General features: G+C 45.3%; 1 pseudogene; it reads right to left on the bottom strand.

Annotated features, from left to right (window-relative positions):
- Positions 1-6,071: 6,071 nt before the first annotated feature.
- LOC142451534 (uncharacterized) lies at positions 6,072-6,916 on the bottom strand (annotated as a pseudogene).
- Between the last annotated feature and the right edge of the window lie 5,815 nt (positions 6,917-12,731).

The raw sequence follows: 12,731 nt of genomic DNA, 5'->3' as shown, positions 1-12,731 counted from the left end.
ATTATCTTTTAAATGTCACGTAAGTTTGACAACCTATTGCATAACCATATAAATATATGTACACATGGTTCATCAAAGCACCAGACTACAGTGGGGAATGGTGGGGACCATGGCCAAGAATTCCTCCTGAGGAAGGAAGGACTCTGGCCTGGGGATGCGAGCGGGTGGTGCTTCTCAGAACCCTGAGAAGTCCTTATCCTAGCAGTCAGCCTCACAGACACCGAAGGACAGGTGGACACTTCCTGCAGCAACAGTGACAGGGTGGGTTCCCAGCATTCATTGTGTTGGCATATCTTGGGCATGAGAAACAATGTTTTTGCTCTGGACCACTGTAGGCCTGTCAGGGTGAAAGACGGAGTGGAGGAACGAACAAATAAGCAGGATCCATGGACCCAGGTGAGCCCCATGCAGAGCCCCAGGTACTCTGCAGAGGGGAGCATTATTTAATCAACTAAGCCCACATGCCTCTGCCTTTGGGCTTTTCTTTGGTACCATGAAACAACATAAAAATGTTTTAAAATAAGTTTAAAATGTACTAAAAAAAGGAAACAAAAAACTACATTGTGTAAACCAGAATTTAAAAAATGGTGAGTCATGTTAAGGTCTCTGAAGGAGATTCAATAAATAGCATCCATCTTCTCTACCTGAGTTTAGAGCAAGTTGGGAAATAAAATAAAGGTCGAGCCAGTGGGATCACAATGCTACCTTTGTTAACTTTTAGCGGCCAGGCTGAATACTAGGCTTTGGGTCTGGTGGTCAAGTGGGCTGAAATTAGACAGACCTGCCCAGAGTCAGGCACGTGCCAGAGCAGGACAGGCCTGCACAGGCAAGATTTACTACCCAAAGCAGCAGAGGGGACTCTGCCCCCTTGCCCTGAAAGGAAGAAGCAGAGGTGAGCCAAAAGCCCCAGTCATTCTTCCAAAACGACAAGCAGATTACTCACTCCACACACAGCCCCAGGATGAATGGGCAAAGGGGCCAACAGAGACAAGCCCAGTGTTTAGAGAAAGGCCTCGTTCCGGGAACCAGGGGAGGGAAGAGCTGCTGCTTCTCTATTAATCAGGGATCTGCCAGGAAAACAAAATCCTCACCAGGCTATTAAATAGAGGCTACTAAACAAAAGGAATTTGTTGCCAAGATATTTAAAAACAAACAAAAAACAAGGACTAGTGAGTAAACTGATTCGTGACAACCTCGCTTGTTACAGAACTCTGCTTCTTGGAGCTTCCATCCCCAAATATCAGAGCCACTGCCCTGGGTGGGTTCCCCGCTCTCCTGGACCCTGCATAGGGGTTCTAAGGCTGCGACTCTAAGGAGCAAACAGCCCCCTCTGTCTCCCATTAGTGGTTGGTAATCACTTCTATTTCAAGGTGGCTGAACAAGAAAGGAAGAGAAATAAAAAGAAGATAATCTGCCAATTAGAAGCACCTAAGACCTGGAAAGCCTGGTGCAGATTGATTGATGGAACAATCGCAGACAGGCGGTGTGATTTATTCCAGGTCTCAGGCAATGACCTTCTTTTCTCAAGGACAGAGAACAAAAATGTTTACATGCTTGATTTTTTGGTGAACAGTGGCAGGTCCAGGGTTAGAATATGATTTCTTGGCACCCTCAGCCCCTATCTACTGGCTTTGTAAAGACAGTCCTGCCAGCCCAGGGGTTCCAACTTTCCTCATGCCGTGACACTTTCCTATAGTTTCTCATGTGGTGACGTCCCCCCAACCATACAAATATTTTCATTGTTACTTCATCACTGTCATTTTGCTACTGTTATGAATCGTCATATATATGATATGCAGCATGTAGTTTCATTGTTACAAATTGAGCATAATTAAAGCATAGTGTTAATCACAAAACAATATGTAATTCTATATTGTGAAGTATTTGTATGTTTTCCGATGGTCTTAGGCGAACCCTGTGAAAGGGTCGTTTGGCCCCCGAAGGAGTCTCACCCCCAGGTTGAGAACCGCTGTTCGGCAGGTGGGGATTCCAGTCACTGGCTGTGCAGGCTGTGCCATCACAAATGCTGGCATGAGACCAAATCCCAGCTCTGCCACCTAGTACTTTGTGACCTTGGACCAGCTAACACACCCCCCCAAGTTTAGTTTTGCATCTGTAGAAATGGAGTAATGGTGGTACCTTCCTCTTCAGGAGGGGTAAAGATTCACTGCACGTGTGCTTTTAGGTGCGGTCATAGGAAACATTGGATACAAAGCAGCAGGTTTTTTTGGTTTCTTTTTTAGACCAAAAGACACTTTAATGCCAAGGATTCGAGGTGATAGTCCCTGAGGGGACAAGTCACAGTGACTAGTGGCCTAGGGCTTGGGCTGCTGAAGTACAGCGTTTGGACTTCCTAGCTGGGAGGCCCTGGGCAATCACATTACATCCCTGAACCTGAGTTATCTCCTCCACCAGAGCATGATCATAGCACCGGCTGTTTAGAAACGCAGTAGCTGACGTAAGGAACGCACTTTCACGCAGTCTCTGATCCACACTACACGTTCAGTACATGGCGGACACCCGCGGTGGGCTCACGGTGGGTGACCTTGTGCGTATCAAGAGCCAAACTGCGCCATGGGTTTGCAGTGGTGGCTTTCTTGGGAGTGGACCACCAGGCCTTTCTTCCAAGGCACCTCTGGGTGGATTAGAAGCCAAGTCTGTTAACCACTAGCACTACCCAGAGACCCCCAACAAACGTTAGCTGCCATTCCATGCCTGGTGTTGTCGGACGGGGACTGTTTAACACGGTAAGTGGGGTTTTAGTCACTTGTTCTCTTGGCTCCAGAAACCTGAGCTGTCTCCGCCCACCCCAGTTCCTTCCAGTGCATCCAGATAGTTGTCCTAAATTGGCCGCTCCATTGGTGACAGTTGTCAGGTGGCTGAAATCTGCATAACTAAATAAGAAAAGAAATTTTGGCTTTGTTTTCTTTTTCTTTCTCCTCCCCCCGCCCTCCGAGACCCAAGAGTTTAGTCTTCAAACTTGATGGATTTGGAAGCAGTCCTGTCAATATAAAAGACTTTGTCTGGGGCACGGGAGAAGCGTGCAAGTAACAGCCGTTCTTAATAGAATATGCAAAATGTCCCCGCAGTGTCACATGGGAGCCTAGCCAGAGAAGGCAGGCTCAGAGAAGGCCCAAGACATCAAAGAAATGTTCTTCCATCTTTCTGCCTGGACTTTCTCACTGTTTGATGGTACAAAACAGACCCCCTCTCAAATATAACTTAAGGAGGACATTTATGAAGGTTCAAAAGAGACAGATAACACGAAGACAAAGACTCATCTTCAGGAGGAGGGAGGCCATTAGCAAAATTGCCTCCAAGGGTCTGTTGAGATGTAGCACTTTTCAAAGGCCTGGGAGGGCAAAGGAAACCATCCCCGAAGCAACACTGGCATGTCCAGGGGTAGCGCAGGGGAGGTTACAGGGAAACGGGGAGCTAATAGCGATGAGGACAAGAGTGAAGAAAATGTTCTAAAAGCGCTTGCGGCGATGATTGCACCACTCTTCTTGATGTGATTGAATTGTATGATAAGTGAGTCATTTGCCAATGTGCTGTTGGAAAAAGGAAAAGCATGATCGGTGGCAGCTCAATTCTTCCCAGTTAAAGGTGGAACAACAGAAGCAGAAACTGGACCACAATTGGGACAAGTCCATTCCTAGATAGAAGGTCCATGGCCTTCTGATCAAGCCAGTCAGGGAAAGGCTGGTAGGGCATAATCATAACTCCCCCCCTCACTCCACCCCCACCCCCGGTAACGTCCCCAGGATGGTGACCTCTATTAAGGACATACCCAGCAAGCCCCAAAGAGGGACTGCCCCTCCCTGGGCTGGCTTGAGAAGGGTGGAAGTAATCTACTATACAAATCACTCTGCCTGAAGACGAGACTACCTACATTCTTAGTAAGTGATCAGTAAGAATTGAATGGCAGTCGAATGTATTTGGGGACCCTGTAAATGGAGCTTTAGACTGTCACTGCCATCTGTAGTCTTTTGCTAACCAGGGTGCTTAGAGTTAAGGCTCAATACACGGCAAACAGGATTTCCCATGCTCAAAACATATTTGCTCCACTTTGAGTAACCCAGCCTGTCTGCCTTTGAAGCCGCACCCGTCTGCAGCAGGCCTGGCTCAGGCTCATCTGATGTAGACTCTCCTGTTGAATGCCCAGCTCCCAACTACCACCCAGATGAGTAGTCCAGCTGCCATCCTGGGCACTAGAGAAAATGGGCGCCATGATGACGTCAAGGTGAAGTTCAAGTGCAAAGCCAACACCATCTGCTCTGCATCTAACTTTTCAGTCGGGCTTTTCTTCTAGTCTCATCAGGCCACTCCACCACCTTTCTAGCAGCCATATTGAAGTATTGGTGACACAAGGGTGGTAAGCTCTCTGTAGGCCTAGGAATAGCCACGTTACTGCAGAAGCACCTCTCTCCCCTTACGCAAGTCTCCTGATCTTGGTAGTACTTCATAGCTGCTTTGCTACCACCCATCCTATCCCACTTTCCACTAAGTTAGGTGGTCCCCTGTGTCCCCTCGACTCTAAACAGAAAGACCGAACTCACTGCCATGAAGTCAATGCCGACTCATAGTAACCAGACAGGACAAGGTAGAACTGCCCCTGTGTTTCTGAGATTGCAACTCTTTATAGGAGTAGAAAGCCCTGTGATGCTCCCGCGGAGTGAATGGTGGTTTCGAACTGCTGATCTTCTGGTAAACAGCCCAATGTGTAACCACTATGACACCAGGGCTCTTTCCCCTCTGCTCTATTGGGTTTTTGGGGTGCAGTTACTTCCTTGTCTCTGGTTTTAAAACATGAGTTCTTGGAAAAAGATTCATCTCAGTGCCCGGTATAGGCCTGGACAGAGGAAGTGCCCAAGTGCTTATTGAATGAATGAAGCTATTTTGCCTGTCTGTGGTGGCAGATGGCACAAATAACTATTTAGTAGCTTCAACTCTGAGGAGTCTTGGTGGCACAAGGTTAAGTGCTCGGATGTCAACTGAAAGGCTAGTGGTTTGAAGCCACCAAAGTGGCTCTGTGGGAGAAAAGCCTAACAATAGCTCTATAAATTGTAGTTTTGAAAACCATATAAGATTGGTGGAGTATTCGGGGGCAGCAAATGATAAATACTCATCAGACATGTAATAGAACTTCACATTTTCTCTAGTGTCCAGGTTGGCAGCTGTATTATCCATCTGAGGGGATTGGGAATTAGGCATACATAAGGCGGTATGGTGTTTGTGGAAGGCTATATCTTTTTTTAAAGTAATTTTAAGGCTTGTACAATTTTTTTGGTTTTTTTCCCCAACTTTCTGTGTCCTCTTTATTCCTTTGAGAGCTGATGGGAAAATGAACTAAGATCTTAGTTGCAAACGGGATTTAAGTCATGTAGTAGACACTCCACTAGGTCCTTTCCTCTAGCACTCCTCCTCCAAAGCCCCTAGAGACTCAGGCTTTCTATCGCTATCTCATTCTTTCTGGGAGTTTGACTCTCTCCCAAGTGACTGCAGTAGAACAATCTCCCCAAATAATGCCCCCCAAATAAGTACACAAGTTCTTTTCATTGAAGAGCTTTACTGCTAATCTCAGAGGAAGCAGGTTCAGGTTGGAATGGGGAGGATCATGTTCATAAACATGTGGCAGTATGAAAGTTCCTGGTTCCTGGCTCCTTGAGGACTTCCCTGTAACTCCTAAGGCAGGACCTCAAATTTCTTCTCCAAGAGGCTTCTTCCACTGGAAAGGCCCTTCTTCCAAGCCCAGAGACCTAGAATCAAAGTTGGTAGCCACTGTGATGTGCCCCAATCTCAAGGAGTTCACATAGAATATGACACCCAAGGTAGGGCCTAAAAGGCCAGGGGGCTATCACCCTAAGAACATGAGTACATTCTGACCCAGCTCTATTTCTCTTCCACACCCAGGAGGTCAAGTCAAGACGGGGTCCTTCCTCCAGGATCCTAAGGCAAGAAACTGCCCTGGAATGAGAAAGATTTTCCCTCAGAGTCCCTTTTTCAGGACTTCTTAGAGATTCTGGCCTCAGAGGCAACAAGCAACTACTCTCCAAAGAGGGGTGTGCAGCTTAAGGTCCAGAGGAACAGCAGCAGATCCTAAAGGACTTCCCAGGGCAGGCTGGGAAGCCTCTCCTTCGGCTGGGATCCTTCCCAGTCTGCTCTCCCATGTGAGTTTTCTGGTGTCGGATGAGATGTGAGCTCCGGGAGGAATGTTTCCCGCACAGAGTGCACCTGTAGGGCTTCTCCCCTCTGTGGGTCCTCTGATGTGCCCCAAAGTTGGAGATGTCACTGAAGGTCCGCCCACACTCTCGCCCGTGTGGGTGTGGTGGTGCACACTACAGCTGGAACTGCTGCTGAAGCTCTTGCCGCACTCGCAGCAGATGTAGGGCGCCGGCTCCAGGTGGGTGCGGTGATGCACCGCGAGCGTGGCACTCTGGCCGACAGTGGCAGGGCCGCTTGCCCAGGTGATCTTGCTGGTGCGTGGTGCGGTCCGAGCGCGGAAGCTCTCCTGACACTCGGGTCACTGGTACTGCTTCTCTTCCAGGTGGATCCGCTCGTGCCGGATGCGGTTGGAACTTCTGGAGAAGCTCTTGCCACATTCACAACACTTGTAAGGCTTCTCGCCGGTGTGGATCCGCTGGTGTGTTCTTAAGTTGGAGGTATTATTGAAAGTTTTGCCACCCTGGGCACATATAAAGGCCTTCTCATATACCTCGGGCGTTGGGCGAGCAATGGGGCTCTCTGACTCGCCAACTGGAGCAGCTGTCCCCCAGAGCTTTTTTTGCTGAGCTCCTTGGGGCCTCTTCTGCTGGTGTTCTTTCTCCCCATCCCAGTCATCCGCTCTCCACGGCTTACCCAGGTCCCCTTCCTCAGGCAGGTGCTGCTCCGGTTTCGGCTCCTTTTCACTGCCCATCTCTGAACTCAAGCTGCACCGACCTGTTTTCTAGAGCCATGGACAGGGAATTTGGAGAAGAACGTCCTCCTGAGATGCGAAGAGGGGGCATTTCTCCCAGGTCTTGAAGGAAAATACCATTTCCAAAGCACAGCGGGCAGGTGGAGACGAGCGATCCTAGGTGCAGTTTCCAAGGCTGTAAAACTTTACAGGCACAAAAAGCCTCGTCTTTCCCCTGAGGAGTCACAGTTAGCATTCCAGTGCTCACCTGACTGCCACCGGAGCGCCTCGCTGCCGCTGCTCTGTCAGGGACAGTCGCTTGTACAATTCTTATCACAATCCATACATCCATCCATTGTGTCAAGCACATCTGTACATTTGTTGCCATCATCATTCTCAAAACATTTGCTTTCTACTTGAGCCCTTAGTATCAGTTCCTCATTTTTCCCCTCCCTCCCCACTCCCCCCTACCTCATGAACCCTTCCTAATTCATAAATTATTATTATTTTGTCATATCTTACACTGTCCGATATCTCCCCTGCCCTCTTCTCTGCTGTCCATCCCCCAGGGAGGAGGCTATACGTAGATTCTTGTAATTAGTTCCCACTTTATACCCTACATTCCTGAAGGAGTCATCTGTTCTGGATTCCCTGTGTTTCCAGTTCCTATCTGTACCAGTGTACATCCTCTGGTCTAGCCAGATTTGTAAGGTAGAATTGGGATCATGATAGTCGGGGGGGCGGGGGGAGGAAGCATTTAAGAACTAGAGGAAAGTTGTATGTTTGATCGTTGCTACACTGCACCCGGACTGGCTCATCTCCTCCCCACACCCTTCAGTAAGGGGGTGTCCGGTTGGCTACTAATGGACTTTGAGTCTCCATTCTGACCTTACCCACATTTACAATGATATGATTTTTTGTTCTTTGATGCTTGATATCTGATCCCTTCGACAGCTCATGGTCACACAGGCTGGTGTGCTTCTTCCATGTGGGCTTTGTTGCTTCTGAACTAGATGTCCACTTGTTTATCTTTGAGCCTTTAAGACTCCAGATGCTATATCTTTTGATAGCCTGACACCATCAGCTTTCTTCACCACATTTGCTTATGCACACATTTGTCTTCATTGATCGTATCAGGAAGGTGGGCACCCACTAATTTGATTTTTTGTTCTTTGATGTCTGATAACTGGTCTCTTTTACACCTCGTGGTCAGTCAGGCTGGTGCGCTTCTTCCATGTGGGCTTTGATGCTTCTCAGTTAGACGGCCGCTTGTTTATCTTCAAGACTTTAAGACCCCAGACACTATATCTTTTGATAGATGGGCACCATCAGCTTTTTTCACCACGTTTGCTTATGCACACATTTTTCTTCAGCAATTGTGTCCAGGTGTGCCTCCTGGAATGAAAATTTAATAGAACAACTTGTTCTTGCATTGAGTAAGTGGTTGAGTGGAGGCCCATTGTACAAGGATATGATTTTTTTGTTCTTTGATGCCTGATACCTGATCCCTTCAACACCTCATGGTCACACAGGCTGGTGTGCTTCTTCCATGTGGGCTTTGTAGCTTCTGAGCTAGACGGCCACTTGTATATCTTCAAACTTTTAAGACCCCAGATGCTATCTCTTTTGATAGCCGGGCTCCATCAGCTTTCTTCACCATATTTACTTATACCCACATTTGTCTTCAGCAATTATGTTGGGAAGGTGTGCATCATGGAATGCCAATTTAATAGAACAACATATTCTTGCATTGAGTAAGTACTTGAGTGGAGGTCCAGTGTCCATCTACTGGGAGGGCTATATCTTAGGATAAACCCAAAACCAAACTCACTGCCATCGAGTTAATTATGATTTAGAGTGACCTACAGCACAAAATAGAACTGCCCCTGTGGGTTTCTGAGACTCTTCATGGGAATAGAAAGCTTCACCCCGAGTCTTCATATAAATCCAAGCTCCATTGAGTTGTTCTAACAATTGACTAGCAATGTCCAACGTTTCACCCATAGGCAGAGTGTGTCTGTTGCGACTCCCTTGGTCAGCCCAAAGAGGGACCGTCTCAACCTCAGGAACTTGCGTAGGTGAGCCACTGGTGGAAATTGAGGCACTATGGTAGTATGGTCAAGGTAGCCAGATGGCTGTGAAACAATCTTGTAAACTTTTCTAATCTGTGATAGTGTATGTTTCCCAATCAATATTCTCTTCCCACATCTGTAGCCCAGTCTGGGATGGTGATGAATTGAGCTGCTGCCAATCATAATTTTATGATGAATTTTCTTTGTTTTCTTTGCTTTATAATTTAACCAGGTGGCCAAGTTTCCTTTGAACACCATTATGGCCTCATGGTGACAGTCTTGCTCATCCAGTTGAGTTGTCTTAGTCTTTTTCACTTTCTTGTTTAAGATAAAGGAGTCTCTATAAAATATATTTGACCTTGTGGTCTTTTCCCCCGTAAAAAACAACCAAACACCTTGAAGGATTGAGTTGTTGGCCTTGGGAGCTCGGGATCATAGTCACAGAGGACACTCGTGTCATTTGGCAGTAAAAGTTCATTAAGCGTGTGAGCGGCCATCTGAGGGGCAATTACTGGCCTTCCCCTGTCGGGAGGAAAAAGAGTGATGAAAATCAAAGACACATGGGAACACTTAGCCCAAAGGTTGGACTAAGGTTGACACCCTATGGAGTCGACCATCCAATGATGACGCAGCTCAGGAGTTCGGTGAATAACCTGTGAGGGGAGGAGAAGTGAGTGAGAGGATGGGCTGGAACGTCTAGGACTTAAACTGAGAAATAACCATCAAAATTTTTCTTGTGGAAGACATGTTCATTTCCCCAGTGTATGAGCGTCTGTCTGTTTGTGCGGAGAATATATAGCGCCTTTTCTCACACCAAGATACTTGGTGTGGGGCTATTTCCCTTTCAAATGAAAACTAATTAAATAAATTATATTTTTTTCTTGGTGCTTCTAAAGCGTGGGAGTTGTCACCAAACATTACTGAATGTTCTAATTTAGGCATAAATGGGCTGAAAATGTACCATAATTACAAAGCCCAAAGTAAGTTGTTCTAAATATTTTATCTTGTTCACCATATGCTGTTTAAAATAAACCTGAAACCATAATCGTCAACATTCAATTCACAAATAGCAAGCAACAGCTGAGTATATAACGGGATGATACAGAACCCTTCCACCATTCCCAACACATGGCAAAGAGTATGTCCATGTTATGCTGGAGAAAGGATCACACTAATCAACTGAGTAATTTTTTTTGCTTGAGAATTAAAAAAAATAGTTTGTGGTGAAGCATACATACATCCATATATATATAAACATGTTTCCATTTTAATTTTTTTTTTCTTAAAAGTGTTTGGAAACCATTTTAACTATTGTTAGGTGTGCAATTCAGTGATGTTAATTATATTCACCTTGTTGTGCAACCATTCCCACTGTCCATCTCCAAAACATTTCCATCACCCAAACAGAAACCCAATACCCTGTAAGCAAAACTCAATCAATCAATCAATCAATCACTCTTTCTGGTAAGCATTATTAACTTTTATCTCCATGCATTTGCCTGTATATTGCATATAAATGGGATCCTATCATACTTGTCTTTTTGTGTCTGGCTTATTTCACGGAGCATGCTCATGCTCATGCTATAGATGATCTATAGTGTATATCAGAACATCCTTGCTTTCAGCACAGAGTAATATTCGTTCGGATGTTCATGTCACGGGGTTTTTATCTGTTCATCTGTAAGTAGGCAGTTGGGTGGTTGCCACGTTTTGACTCTGTGAATCGTGTTGCAATGGGCACAGCAGTACGTGCGCCTGTGTGCGTGCTTGCCTTTTGCCCCCATCAGAAAGACATCCTGTTTTACTGCAAAGAATCACCAGTCTGCTTAACTACTTTTAAAGCCAAAAGTGTTATTGCGGCAAAGAGACAAGCATCCTGTAAAACAAGGAAATAGAGCGGGGAGCATTTCAACAAAGGGCTCCAAGGAGTTACAGAGTTTCACATTTGCGGAAAAAAAACAGCAAAAATCATAAAAGACTGGCACAATGACAAAAGGGGTATCGCTGGACTACTGCTGATTGGTTAATATTTATAAAGACTTAAGTGTCAGGGTCTTGGTTGACCAACACTGTAGAGGTTGGTTGCCTTTGGGAGACTGGTTCTAGGTGACCGTGTGCTTACAGGAAAAGTTGTTAACAAACAGACACAGATACTGTAAAGGGGGCTAGACAGACTGTGTTGGTTTTGTTTTTTTTAATTGTTTGGTGTGTTTCCTCTCAGGAGGCTTAGGATATTTTCTAAGAATGGCGTAGCCACTAAAGTCACATGTTTAACATTACGTCTAACACCTTCACAATGTGAACCATCTTCTCGTAACACTGGCTCTTTTTAACCACTAGTTCATCTACCAATGGAGTTTGGTGGGCAAAACCACCCTATTTATTTTCCCACAGAGAACTGCTTAAATCTAGGTTAAAGGTGTAATGGGAATTTTATTTTATAGAAGTGGCAGATCTCTAAAAACAAAATGAAGTGAGTTTGCTTCACAATTTAGTTAGAGGTCTTAATTCTGTCACATGCTTTCCATTTGACTCCTTATGGATCCCCATCAAGAACATTCTATAGGAAAGGAATAAAAGGTCACTCAAAAGATTAAAAATGAAGAGCAAGCCATCAGAAGAGGCTCTGAAGCTAAAGGAAGCTCTTTGGCTTCCATTAGCTAAAGGGAATGGAAGAAATGATGAAGTGAAAGGTGAACAGATTTCAAAGGGAGAAAACAAAGTAAAGTATTAGACAGAAATGTGCAAATACTTGGAATTGCAAAATCCCAAGAGAAGATCATGCTCGGCATTCTGAAGCCGAAATCAGGTGAAGCTGTCAATTGCAATATCGAAGGATTCTACAGGAAAAATATCAACTTATACAGGAAGCATTTAAAAAAGGACAGGAATCTACAGAGCCAGTGTACCACAAAGATTGGGTCAACACCCTGCCATTTCAAAAGGTAGCGGCACATGAGCAAGAACCAATACCATGCAGGAAGAAACCGAAGCTGCACTGCAGGCACTGGCAAAAAGCAAGGCTCCAGGAATTGACAGAATAGCCAATAACAAAGTTTCAACAAACGAGTGCAACAATCCCTGAAGTGCTCACTTGTCCATGCGAAGAAATTTGGAAGACAACTACATGGCCAATGGACCGAACGAGATCTTTATTTGTGACCTTTCCAAAGAAAGGTTGCTCAACAAAATGTGGAAATTATTGAACAATATAATTAATGTTATACGTAAGTCAAATTGTGCTGAAGTTCATTCAAAAATGGTTGAGGAGCAGATCAACAGGAAACTTTCAGAAAGTCAAGTCAGATTCAGAAGAGGGCATAGATTTTGGGCTAATGCCCAAGAGATCTTAACTGAAGGCAGAGAAATACCAGACAAATGTTTGCTGAGTTTCATTGACTATACAAAGGCAGTTGACTTTGTGTGGACCAACAAATTATGGATAACATTTAGAAGAATGGGACTTCTAGAATAGTTAATTGTGTTCATGTGGAACCTGTACATAGACCAAGAAGTAGCCAGCCACAAAGAACTTGGGGATACTGCATCGTCTTAAATCAGGAAAGATGTACGACAGAGTTGTTTCATTTCACCATATTTATTCAATCTGTATGCTGAGCAAATTGTCTGAGAAACTGGACTGAGGTAGTTAGTTGATTGTGCCAACCTGGCCAATAAACACATGTGGGGTTAATTGAAGGGCGGAGGGATAAATGGCTTGGTGAGCCTTGCCTTTCAAGTTCTCAGGTCTCTTGCTTTGTGAT

Source organism: Tenrec ecaudatus, chromosome 6 (genome assembly GCF_050624435.1).
Source record: "Tenrec ecaudatus isolate mTenEca1 chromosome 6, mTenEca1.hap1, whole genome shotgun sequence".
NCBI lineage: Eukaryota > Metazoa > Chordata > Mammalia > Afrosoricida > Tenrecidae > Tenrec > Tenrec ecaudatus.
Note: the sequence above shows the minus strand (reverse complement) of the source record. Positions and strands in the feature narration are given on the sequence as shown.